An 11,406-nucleotide genomic window follows, 5' to 3' on the forward strand; every position below is an offset into this window, starting at 1 on the left:
GATAAACCAGAAACTGACCAACTGACTACAGTCTGACAGATAAACCAGAAACTGACCAACTGACGACAGTCAGAACGAGAAACCAGAAACTGACAAACTGACTATAGTCTGACCTAGAAACCAGAAACTGACCAACGGACCACAGTCTGACATAGAAACCAGAAACTGACCAACTGACCACAGTCTGACCGAGAAACCAGAAATTGACCAACTGACCACAGTCTGACCTCAGAACCAGAATCTGACCAACTGACCACAGTCTGACCTAGAAACCAGAAATTGACCAACTGACCAGTCTGACCTCAGAACCAGAATCTGACCAACTGACCACAGTCTGACCTAGAAACCACAAACTGACCAACTGACTACAGTCTGACAGAGAAACCAGAAACTGACCAACTGACGACAGTCAGAACGAGAAACATGAAACTGACCAACTGACTATAGTCTGACCTAGAAACCAGAAACTGACCAAGGGACTACAGTCTGACTGAGAAACCAGAAATTGACGAAATGACCACAGTCTGCACTAGAAACCAGAAATTGATCAACTGACCACAGTCTGATCTAGAAACCAGAAACTGAGCAACTGACCATAGTCTGACCTAGAAACCATAAACTGACCAACTGACCACAGTCTGACCTCGGAACCAGAAACTGAATAACTGGCCACAGTCTGACCACGCAACAATAACTGAACAAATGACCACAGTCTGCACTAGAAACCTGAAATTGACCAACTGACCACAGTCTGATCTAGAAACCATAAACTGACCAACTGACCACAGTCTGACCTCGGAACCAGAAACTGAATAACTGGCCACAGTCTGACCACGCAACAATAACTGACCAACTGACCACAGTCTGACCGAGACAAATAAACTGACCAAATGACCACAGTCTGACCGAGACAACCAGAAACTGGGCAACTGACCACTATCTGACCGAGACAACACGAAACTGACCAACTGACCACAGTCTGATCTAGAAACCAGAAACTGACCAACTGACATCAGCCTGACTTCGGAACCAGAAACTGCCCAACTGAACACAGTCTGATCTAGAAACTAGAAATTGACCAACTGACCACATTCTGACCTAGAAACCAGAAACTGAGCAACTCACCACAGAATGACCGAGCAACCATAAACTGACCAATTGACCACAGTCTGACCTCGGAGCCAGAAACTGACCAACTGACCACAGTCTGACCTAGAAACCAGAAACTGACCAGCTGACCACAGTCGGACCTAGAAACCTCAAACTGAGCAACTGACCACAGTCTGACCGAGCAACCAGAAACTGAACAACTGATCACAGTCTGATCTAGAAACCACAAAATGACCAACTGACTGCAGTCTGACCTAGAAACCAGAAACTGACCAACTGACTATAGTCTAACCTAGAAACCAGAAACTGACCAACTGACCACAGTCTGACCTAGGAACCAGAAACTGACCAACGCACCACAGTCTGACCGAGCAACCAGAAACTGACCAACTGACCACAGTCTGACCTAGAAACCAGAAACTGACCAACTGACCACAGTCTGATCTAGAAACCAGAAACTGACCAACTGACCACAGACTGATCTAGCAATCAGAAACTGAGCAACTGACTACAGTCTGACAGAGAAACCAGAAACTGACCAACTGACGACAGTCAGACCGAGAAACCAGAAACTGACCAAATGACCACAGTCTGTACTAGAAACCAGAAATTGACCAACAGACCACAGTCTGACCTAGAAACCAGAAACTGACCAACTGACTACAGTCTGACCTAGAAACCAGAAACTGACCAACTGACCACAGTCTGACCTTGAAACCAGAAATTGACCAACAGACCACAGTCTGACCGAGAAACCAGAAACTGACCAACTGAACACAGTCTGACCTAGAAACCAGAAACTGACCAAATGACCACAGTCTGTACTAGAAACCAGAAATTGACCAACTGACCACAGTCTGACCTCAGAACCAGAATCTGACCAACTGATCACAGTCTGACCACGAAACCAGAAATTGAGCAATTGATACAGTCTGACCAAGAAACCCGACACTGACCAACTGACCACTGTCTGACCTAGAAACCAGAAACTTAGCAACTGACCACAGTCTGACCTAGAAACCATAAACTGACCAACTGACTACAGTCTGACCGAGACACAGAAACTGACCAACTGACGATAGATGACCTAGAAACCAGAAACTGACCAACTGACCACAGTCTGACCGAGAAACCAGAAACTGAGCAACTGACGACAGACTGACCTAGCAACCAGAAACTGACAATTGACCACAGACTGACAGAAAAAACAAAAACTGACCAACTGACCACAGTCTGACCTAAAAAACAAAAACTGAACAACTGACCACAGACTGATATAGCAACCAGAAACTGACCAACTGACGACAGTCTGACCGAGAAACCAGAAACTGACCAACTGAACACAGTCTCACATAGAAACTAGAAACTGACCAAATGACCACAGTCTGTACTAGAAACCAGAAACTGACCTATTGACCACAGTCTGACCTAGAAACCAGAATCTGACCAACTGACCACAGTCTGACCAAGAAACCAGAAACTGACCAAATGACCACATTCTGTACTAGAAACCAGAAATTGACCAACTGACCACAGTCTGACCTCGGAACCAGAATCTGACCAACTGACCACAGTCTGCCCTCGAAACCAGAAATTGAGAAATTGATACAGTCTGACCGAGAAACCAGAAACAGAGCAACTGACCACAGTCTGACCTAGAAACCATAAACTGACCAACTGACCACAGTCTGACCTCGGAACCAGAAACTGAATAACTGGCCAAGTCTGACCACGCAATAATAACTGAGCAACTGACCACAGTCTGACCGAGACACAGAAACTGACCAAATGACCACAGTCAGAACGAGAAAACCAGAAACTGGGCAACTGACCACAATCTGACCGAGACAACACGAAACTTACCAACTGACCACAGTCTGATCTAGAAACCAGAAACTGACCAACTGACATCAGCCTGACCTCGGAACCAGAAACTGACCTACTGACCACAGTCTGACCTAGAAACTAGAAACTGACCAACTGACCACATTCTGACCTAGAAACCAAAAACTGAGCATTCACCACAGAATGACCTAGCAACCATAAACTGACCAATTGACCACAGTCTGACCTCGGAGCCAGAAACTGACCAACTGACCACAGTCTGATCTAGAAACCAGAAACTGACCAGCTGACCACGGTCTGACCTAGTAACCTGAAACTGAGCAACTGACCACAGACTGACCGAGCAACCAGAAACTGACCAACTGACCAAAGTCTGATCTAGAAACCATAAACTGACCAACTGACTGCAGTCTGACATCGAAACCAGAAACTGACCAACTGACTACAGTCTGACCTAGAAACCAGAAACTGACCAACTGACCACAGTCTGATCTAGAAACCAGAAACTGACCAACTGACCACAGACTGACCTCGCAACCAGAAACTGACAATTGACCACAGACTGACCTAAAAAACAAAAACTGACCAACTGACCACAGTCTGACCTAAAAAACAAAAACTGACCAACTGACCACAGTCTGACCTCGAAACCACAAACTGACCAACTGACTACAGCCTGACAGAGAAACCAGAAACTGACCAACTGACGACAGTCAGTACGAGAAACCAGAAACTGACCAACTGACTATAGTCTGACCTAGAAACCAGATACTGACCAACTGACCACAGTTTGACATAGAAACCAGAAACTGACCAACTGACCACAGTCTGACCTAGAAACCAGAAACTGACCAACAGACCACAGTCTGACCGAGAAACCAGAAATTGACCAACTGACCACAGTCTGACCTCAGAACCAGAATCTGACCAAATGACCACAGTCTGTACTAGAAACCAGAAATTGACCAACTGACCACAGTCTGACCTCAGAACCAGAATCTGACCAACTGACCACAGTCTGATCTAGAAACCAGAAACTGACCAAATGACCACAGTCTGTACTAGAAACCAGAAATTGACCAACTGACCACAGTCTGAACTCAGAACCAGAATCTGACCAAATGACCACAGTCTGTACTAGAAACCAGAAATTGACCAACTGACCACAGTCTGACCTCAGAACCAGAATCTGACCAACTGACCACAGTCTGACCTCGAAACCAGAAATTGAGCAATTGATACAGTCTGACCAAGAAACCCGACACTGACCAACTGACCACTGTCTGACCTAGAAACCAGAAACTGCGCAACTGACCACAGTCTGACCTAGAAACCACAAACTGACCAACTGACTAAAGTCTGACCTAGAAACCAGAAACTGACCAACGGACTATAGTCTGACCTAGAAACCAGAAACTGACCAACTGACCACAGTCTGACCTAGAAACCAGAAACTGAGCAACTGACCACAGACTGACCTAGCAACCAGAAACTGACAATTGACCACAGACTGACGTAAAAAACAAAAACTGACCAACTGACCACAGTCTGACCTAAAAAACAAAAACTGACCAACTGACCACAGAATGATCTAGCAACCAGAAACTGACCAACTGACCACAGTCTGACCGAGAAACCAGAAACTGACCAACTGAACAAAGTCTGACATAGAAACTAGAAACTGACCAAATGACCACAGTCTGTACTAGAAACCAGAAACTGACCAACTGACCACAGCCTGACCTAGAAACCAGAAACTGAGCAACTGACCACAGTCTGACCTAGAAATCAGAAACTGACCAACTGACCACAGTCTGACCTAGAAATCAGAAACTGACCAACGGACCACAGTCTGACCGAGGAACCAGAAACTGACCAACTGACATCAGCCTGACCTAGGAACCAGAAACTGACCAACTGACCAAAGTCTGACCTAGAAACTAGAAACTGACCAACTGACCACATTCTGACTGAGAAAGCAGAAACTGAGCAACTCACCACAGAATGACCTCGCAACCATAAACTTACCAATTGACCACAGTCTAAACTAGGAACAAGAAACTGACCAACTGACCACAGTCTGACCTAGAAACCAGAAACTGAGCAACTGACCACAGTCTGACCTAGAAACCATAAACTGACTAACTGACCACAGTCTGACCTCGGAACCAGAAACTGAATAACTGGCCACAGTCTGAACACGCAACAATAACTGACCAACTGACCACAGGCTGACCGAGACACAGAAAATGACCAAATGACCATAGTCTGACCGAGAAAACCAGAAACTGGGCAACTGACCACAATCTGACCGAGACAACACGAAACTGACCAACTGACCACAGTCTGATCTAGAAACCAGAAACTGACCAACTGACATCAGCCTCACCTCGGAACCAGCAATTGACCAACTGACCACAGTCTGACCTAGAAACTAGAAACTGACCAACTGACCACATTCTGACCGAGAAACCAGAAACTGACCAACTGACCACAGTCTGATCTAGAAACCAGAAACTGACCAACTGACCACAGACTGACCAAGCAACCAGAAACTGACAATTGACCACAGACTGACCTAAAAAACAAAAACTGACCAACTGACCACAGTCTGACCTAAAAAACAAAAACTGACCAACTGACCACAGTCTGACCTAGAAACCACAAACTGACCAACTGACTACAGTCTGACCGAGAAACCAGAAACTGACCAACTGAACACAGTCTGACCTAGAAACCAGAAACTGACCAAATGACCACAGTCTGTACTAGAAACCAGAAATTGACCAACTGACCACAGTCTGACCTCAGAACCAGAATCGGACCAAATGACCACAGTCTGACCTAGAAACCACAAACTGACCAACTGACTACAGTCTGACCGAGAAACCAGAAACTGACCAACTGAACACAGTCTGACCTAGAAACCAGAAACTGGCCAAATGACCACAGTCTGTACTAGAAACCAGAAATTGACCAACTGACCACAGTCTGACCTCAGAACCAGAATCGGACCAAATGACCACAGTCTGTACTAGAAACCACAAATTGACCAACTTACCACAGTCTGACCGAGACAACCAGAAACTGGGCAACTGACCACTATCTGACCGAGACAACACGAAACTGACCAACTGACCACAGTCTGATCTAGAAACCAGAAACTGACCAACTGACATCAACCTGACTTCGGAACCAGAAACTGACCAACTGACCACAGTCTGATCGAGAAACTAGAAATTGACCAACTGACCACATTCTGACCTAGAAACCAGAAACTGAGCAACTCACCACAGAATGACCGAGCAACCATAAACTGACCAATTGACCACAGTCGGACCTAGAAACCTCAAACTGAGCAACTGACCACAGTCTGACCGAGCAACCAGAAACTGAACAAGTGATCACAGTCTGACCTAGAAACCAGAAACTGACCAACTGACTACAGTCTGACCTAGAAACCAGAAACTGACCAACTGACCACAGTCTGACCTAGAAACCAGAAACTGACCAACGCACCACAGTCTGACCGAGAAACCAGAAAGTGACCAACTGAACACAGTCTGACCTTGAAACCAAAAACTGACCAAATGACCACAGTCTGTACTAGAAACCAGAAATTAACCAACTGACCACAGTCTGACCTCGGAACCAGAATCTGACCAACTGACCACAGTCTGACCTCGAAACCAGAAATTGAGCAATTGATACAATCTGACCAAGAAACCCGAAACTGACCAACCGACCACAGTCTGACCTAGAAACCAGAAACTGAGCAACTGACCACAGTCTGACCTAGAAACCAGAAACTGAGCAACTGACCACAGTCTGACCTAGAAACCATAAACTGACCAACTGACCACAGTCTGACCTCGGAACCAGAAACTGAATAACTGGCCACAGTCTGACCACGCAACAATAACTGACCAACTGACCACAGTCTGACCGAGACACAGAAACTGATCAAATGACCACAGACTGACCGAGAAAACCAAAAACTGGGCAACTGACCACAATCTGACCGAGACAACACGAAACTGAGCAACTGACCACAGTCTGATCTAGAAACCAGAAACTGACAAGCTGACCACGGTCTGACCTAGTAATGTGAAACTGAGCAACTGACCACAGACTGACCGAGCAACCAGAAACTGACCAACTGACCACAGTCTGACCTAGAAAACAGAAACTGACCAACTGACCACAGTCTGATCTAGTAACCAGAAACTGACCAACTGACCACAGACTGATCTAGCAACCAGAAACTGAGCAACTGACTACAGTCTGACAGAGAAACCATAAACTGACCAACTGACGACAGTCAGACCGAGAAACCAGAAACTGACCAAATGACCACAGTCTGTACTAGAATCCAGAAATTGACCAACAGACCACAGTCTGACCGAGAAACCAGAAACTGACCAACTGACCACAGTCTGACATAGAAACCAGAAACTGACCAACTGACCACAGTCTGACCTAGAAACCAGAAACTGACCAACAGACCACAGTCTGACCGAGAAACCAGAAACTGACCAACTGACCACAGTCTGACATAGAAACCAGAAACTGACCAAATGACCACAGTCTGTACTAGAAACCAGAAATTGACCAACTGACCACAGTCTGACCTCAGAACCAGAATCTGACCAACTGATCACAGTCTGACCACGAAACCAGAAATTGAGCAATTGATACAGTCTGACCAAGAAACCCGACACTGACCAACTGACCACTGTCTGACTTAGAAACCAGAAACTGAGCAACTGACCACAGTCTGACCTAGAAACCACAAACTGACCAACTGACTACAGTCTGACCGAGACACAGAAACTGACCAACTGACGATAGATGACCTAGAAACCAGAAACTGACCAACTGACCACAGTCTGACCGAGAAACCAGAAACTGAGCAACTGACCACAGACTGACCTAGCAACCAGAAACTGACAATTGACCACAGACTGACGGAAAAAACAAAAACTGACCAACTGACCACAGTCTGACCTAAAAAACAAAAACTGAACAACTGACCACAGACTGATATAGCAAACAGAAACTGACCAACTGACCACAGTCTGACCGAGAAACCAGAAACTGACCAACTGAACACAGTCTCACATAGAAACTAGAAACTGACCAAATGACCACAGTCTGTACTAGAAACCAGAAACTGACCTACTGACCACAGTCTGACCTAGAAACCAGAAACTGACCAACTGACCACAGTCTGACCTAGAAATCAGAAACTGACCAACGGACCACAGTCTGACCGAGAAACCAGAAACTGACCAACTGAACACAGTCTGACCTTGAAACCAAAAACTGACCAAATGACCACAGTCTGTACTAGAAACCAGAAATTAACCAACTGACCACAGTCTGACCTCGGAACCAGAATCTGACCAACTGACCACAGTCTGACCTCGAAACCAGAAATTGAGCAATTGATACAATCTGACCAAGAAACCCGAAACTGACCAACCGACCACAGTCTGACCTAGAAACCAGAAACTGAGCAACTGACCACAGTCTGACCTAGAAACCAGAAACTGAGCAACTGACCACAGTCTGACCTAGAAACCATAAACTGACCAACTGACCACAGTCTGACCTCGGAACCAGAAACTGAATAACTGGCCACAGTCTGACCACGCAACAATAACTGACCAACTGACCACAGTCTGACCGAGACACAGAAACTGATCAAATGACCACAGACTGACCGAGAAAACCAAAAACTGGGCAACTGACCACAATCTGACCGAGACAACACGAAACTGAGCAACTGACCACAGTCTGATCTAGAAACCAGAAACTGACAAGCTGACCACGGTCTGACCTAGTAATGTGAAACTGAGCAACTGACCACAGACTGACCGAGCAACCAGAAACTGACCAACTGACCACAGTCTGACCTAGAAAACAGAAACTGACCAACTGACCACAGTCTGATCTAGTAACCAGAAACTGACCAACTGACCACAGACTGATCTAGCAACCAGAAACTGAGCAACTGACTACAGTCTGACAGAGAAACCAGAAACTGACCAACTGACGACAGTCAGACCGAGAAACCAGAAACTGACCAAATGACCACAGTCTGTACTAGAATCCAGAAATTGACCAACAGACCACAGTCTGACCGAGAAACCAGAAACTGACCAACTGACCACAGTCTGACATAGAAACCAGAAACTGACCAACTGACCACAGTCTGACCTAGAAACCAGAAACTGACCAACAGACCACAGTCTGACCGAGAAACCAGAAACTGACCAACTGACCACAGTCTGACATAGAAACCAGAAACTGACCAAATGACCACAGTCTGTACTAGAAACCAGAAATTGACCAACTGACCACAGTCTGACCTCAGAACCAGAATCTGACCAACTGATCACAGTCTGACCACGAAACCAGAAATTGAGCAATTGATACAGTCTGACCAAGAAACCTGACACTGACCAACTGACCACTGTCTGACTTAGAAACCAGAAACTGAGCAACTGACCACAGTCTGACCTAGAAACCACAAACTGACCAACTGACTACAGTCTGACCGAGACACAGAAACTGACCAACTGACGATAGATGACCTAGAAACCAGAAACTGACCAACTGACCACAGTCTGACCGAGAAACCAGAAACTGAGCAACTGACCACAGACTGACCTAGCAACCAGAAACTGACAATTGACCACAGACTGACGGAAAAAACAAAAACTGACCAACTGACCACAGTCTGACCTAAAAAACAAAAACTGAACAACTGACCACAGACTGATATAGCAAACAGAAACTGACCAACTGACCACAGTCTGACCGAGAAACCAGAAACTGACCAACTGAACACAGTCTCACATAGAAACTAGAAACTGACCAAATGACCACAGTCTGTACTAGAAACCAGAAACTGACCTACTGACCACAGTCTGACCTAGAAACCAGAAACTGACCAACTGACCACAGTCTGACCTAGAAATCAGAAACTGACCAACGGACCACAGTCTGACCGAGAAACCAGAAACTGACCAACTGAACACAGTCTGTACTAGAAACCAGAAATTGACCAACTGATCACAGTCTGACCTCGGAACCAGAATCTGACCAACTGACCACAGTCTGACCTCGAAACCAGAAATTGAGAAATTGATGCAGTCTGACCGAGAAACCAGAAAGAGAGCAACTGACCACAGTCTGACCTAGAAACCATAAACTGACCAACTGACCACAGTCTGACCTCGGAACCAGAAACTGAATAACTGGCCAAGTCTGACCACGCAACAATAACTGAGCAACTGACCACGGTCTGACCGAGACACAGAAACTGACCAAATGACCACAGTCTGAACGAGAAAACCAGAAACTGGGCAACTGACCACAATCTGACCGAGACAACACGAAACTGACCAACTGACCACAGTCTGATCTAGAACCAGAAACTGACCAACTGACATCAGCCTGACCTCGGAACCAGAAACTGACCTACTGACCACAGTCTGACCTAGAAACTAGAAACTGACCAACTGACCACATTCTGACCTAGAAACCAAAAACTGAGCATTCACCACAGAATGACCTAGCAACCATAAACTCACCAATTGACCACATTCTGACCTCGGAGACAGAAACTGACCAACTGACCACAGTCTGATCTAGAAACCAGAAACTGACCAGCTGACCACGGTCTGACCTAGTAACCTGAAACTGAGCAACTGACCACAGACTGACCGAGCAACCAGAAACTGACCAACTGACCACAGTCTGATCTAGAAACCACAAACTGACCAACTGACTGCAGTCTGACATAGAAACCACAAACTGACCAACTGACTACAGTCTGACATAGAAACCAGAAACTGACCAACTGACTACAGTCTGACCTAGAAACCAGAAACTGACCAACTGACCACAGTCTGATCTAGAAACCAGAAACTGACCAACTGACCACAGACTGACCTCGCAACCAGAAACTGACAATTGACCACAGACTGACCTAAAAAACAAAAACTGAACAACTGACCACAGTCTGACCTAAAAAACAAAAACTGACCAACTGACCACAGTCTGACCTAGAAACCACAAACTGACCAACTGACTACAGTCTGACAGAGAAACCAGAAACTGACCAACTGACGACAGTCAGAACGAGAAACCAGAAACTGACCAACTGACTATAGTCTGACCTAGAAACCAGATACTGACCAACTGACCACAGTTTGACATAGAAACCAGAAACTGACCAACTGACCACAGTCTGACCTAGAAACCAGAAACTGACCAACGGACCACAGTCTGACCGAGAAACCAGAAATTGACCAACTGACCACAGTCTGACCTCAGAACCAGAATCTGACCAAATGACCACAGTCTGTACTAGAAACAAGAAATTGACCAACTGACCACAGTCTGACCTCAGGACCAGAATCTGACCAACTGACCACAGTC

This window comes from Pristiophorus japonicus, unplaced genomic scaffold (assembly GCF_044704955.1).
Source record: "Pristiophorus japonicus isolate sPriJap1 unplaced genomic scaffold, sPriJap1.hap1 HAP1_SCAFFOLD_158, whole genome shotgun sequence".
In the NCBI taxonomy this organism is placed as follows: Eukaryota; Metazoa; Chordata; class Chondrichthyes; family Pristiophoridae; genus Pristiophorus; species Pristiophorus japonicus.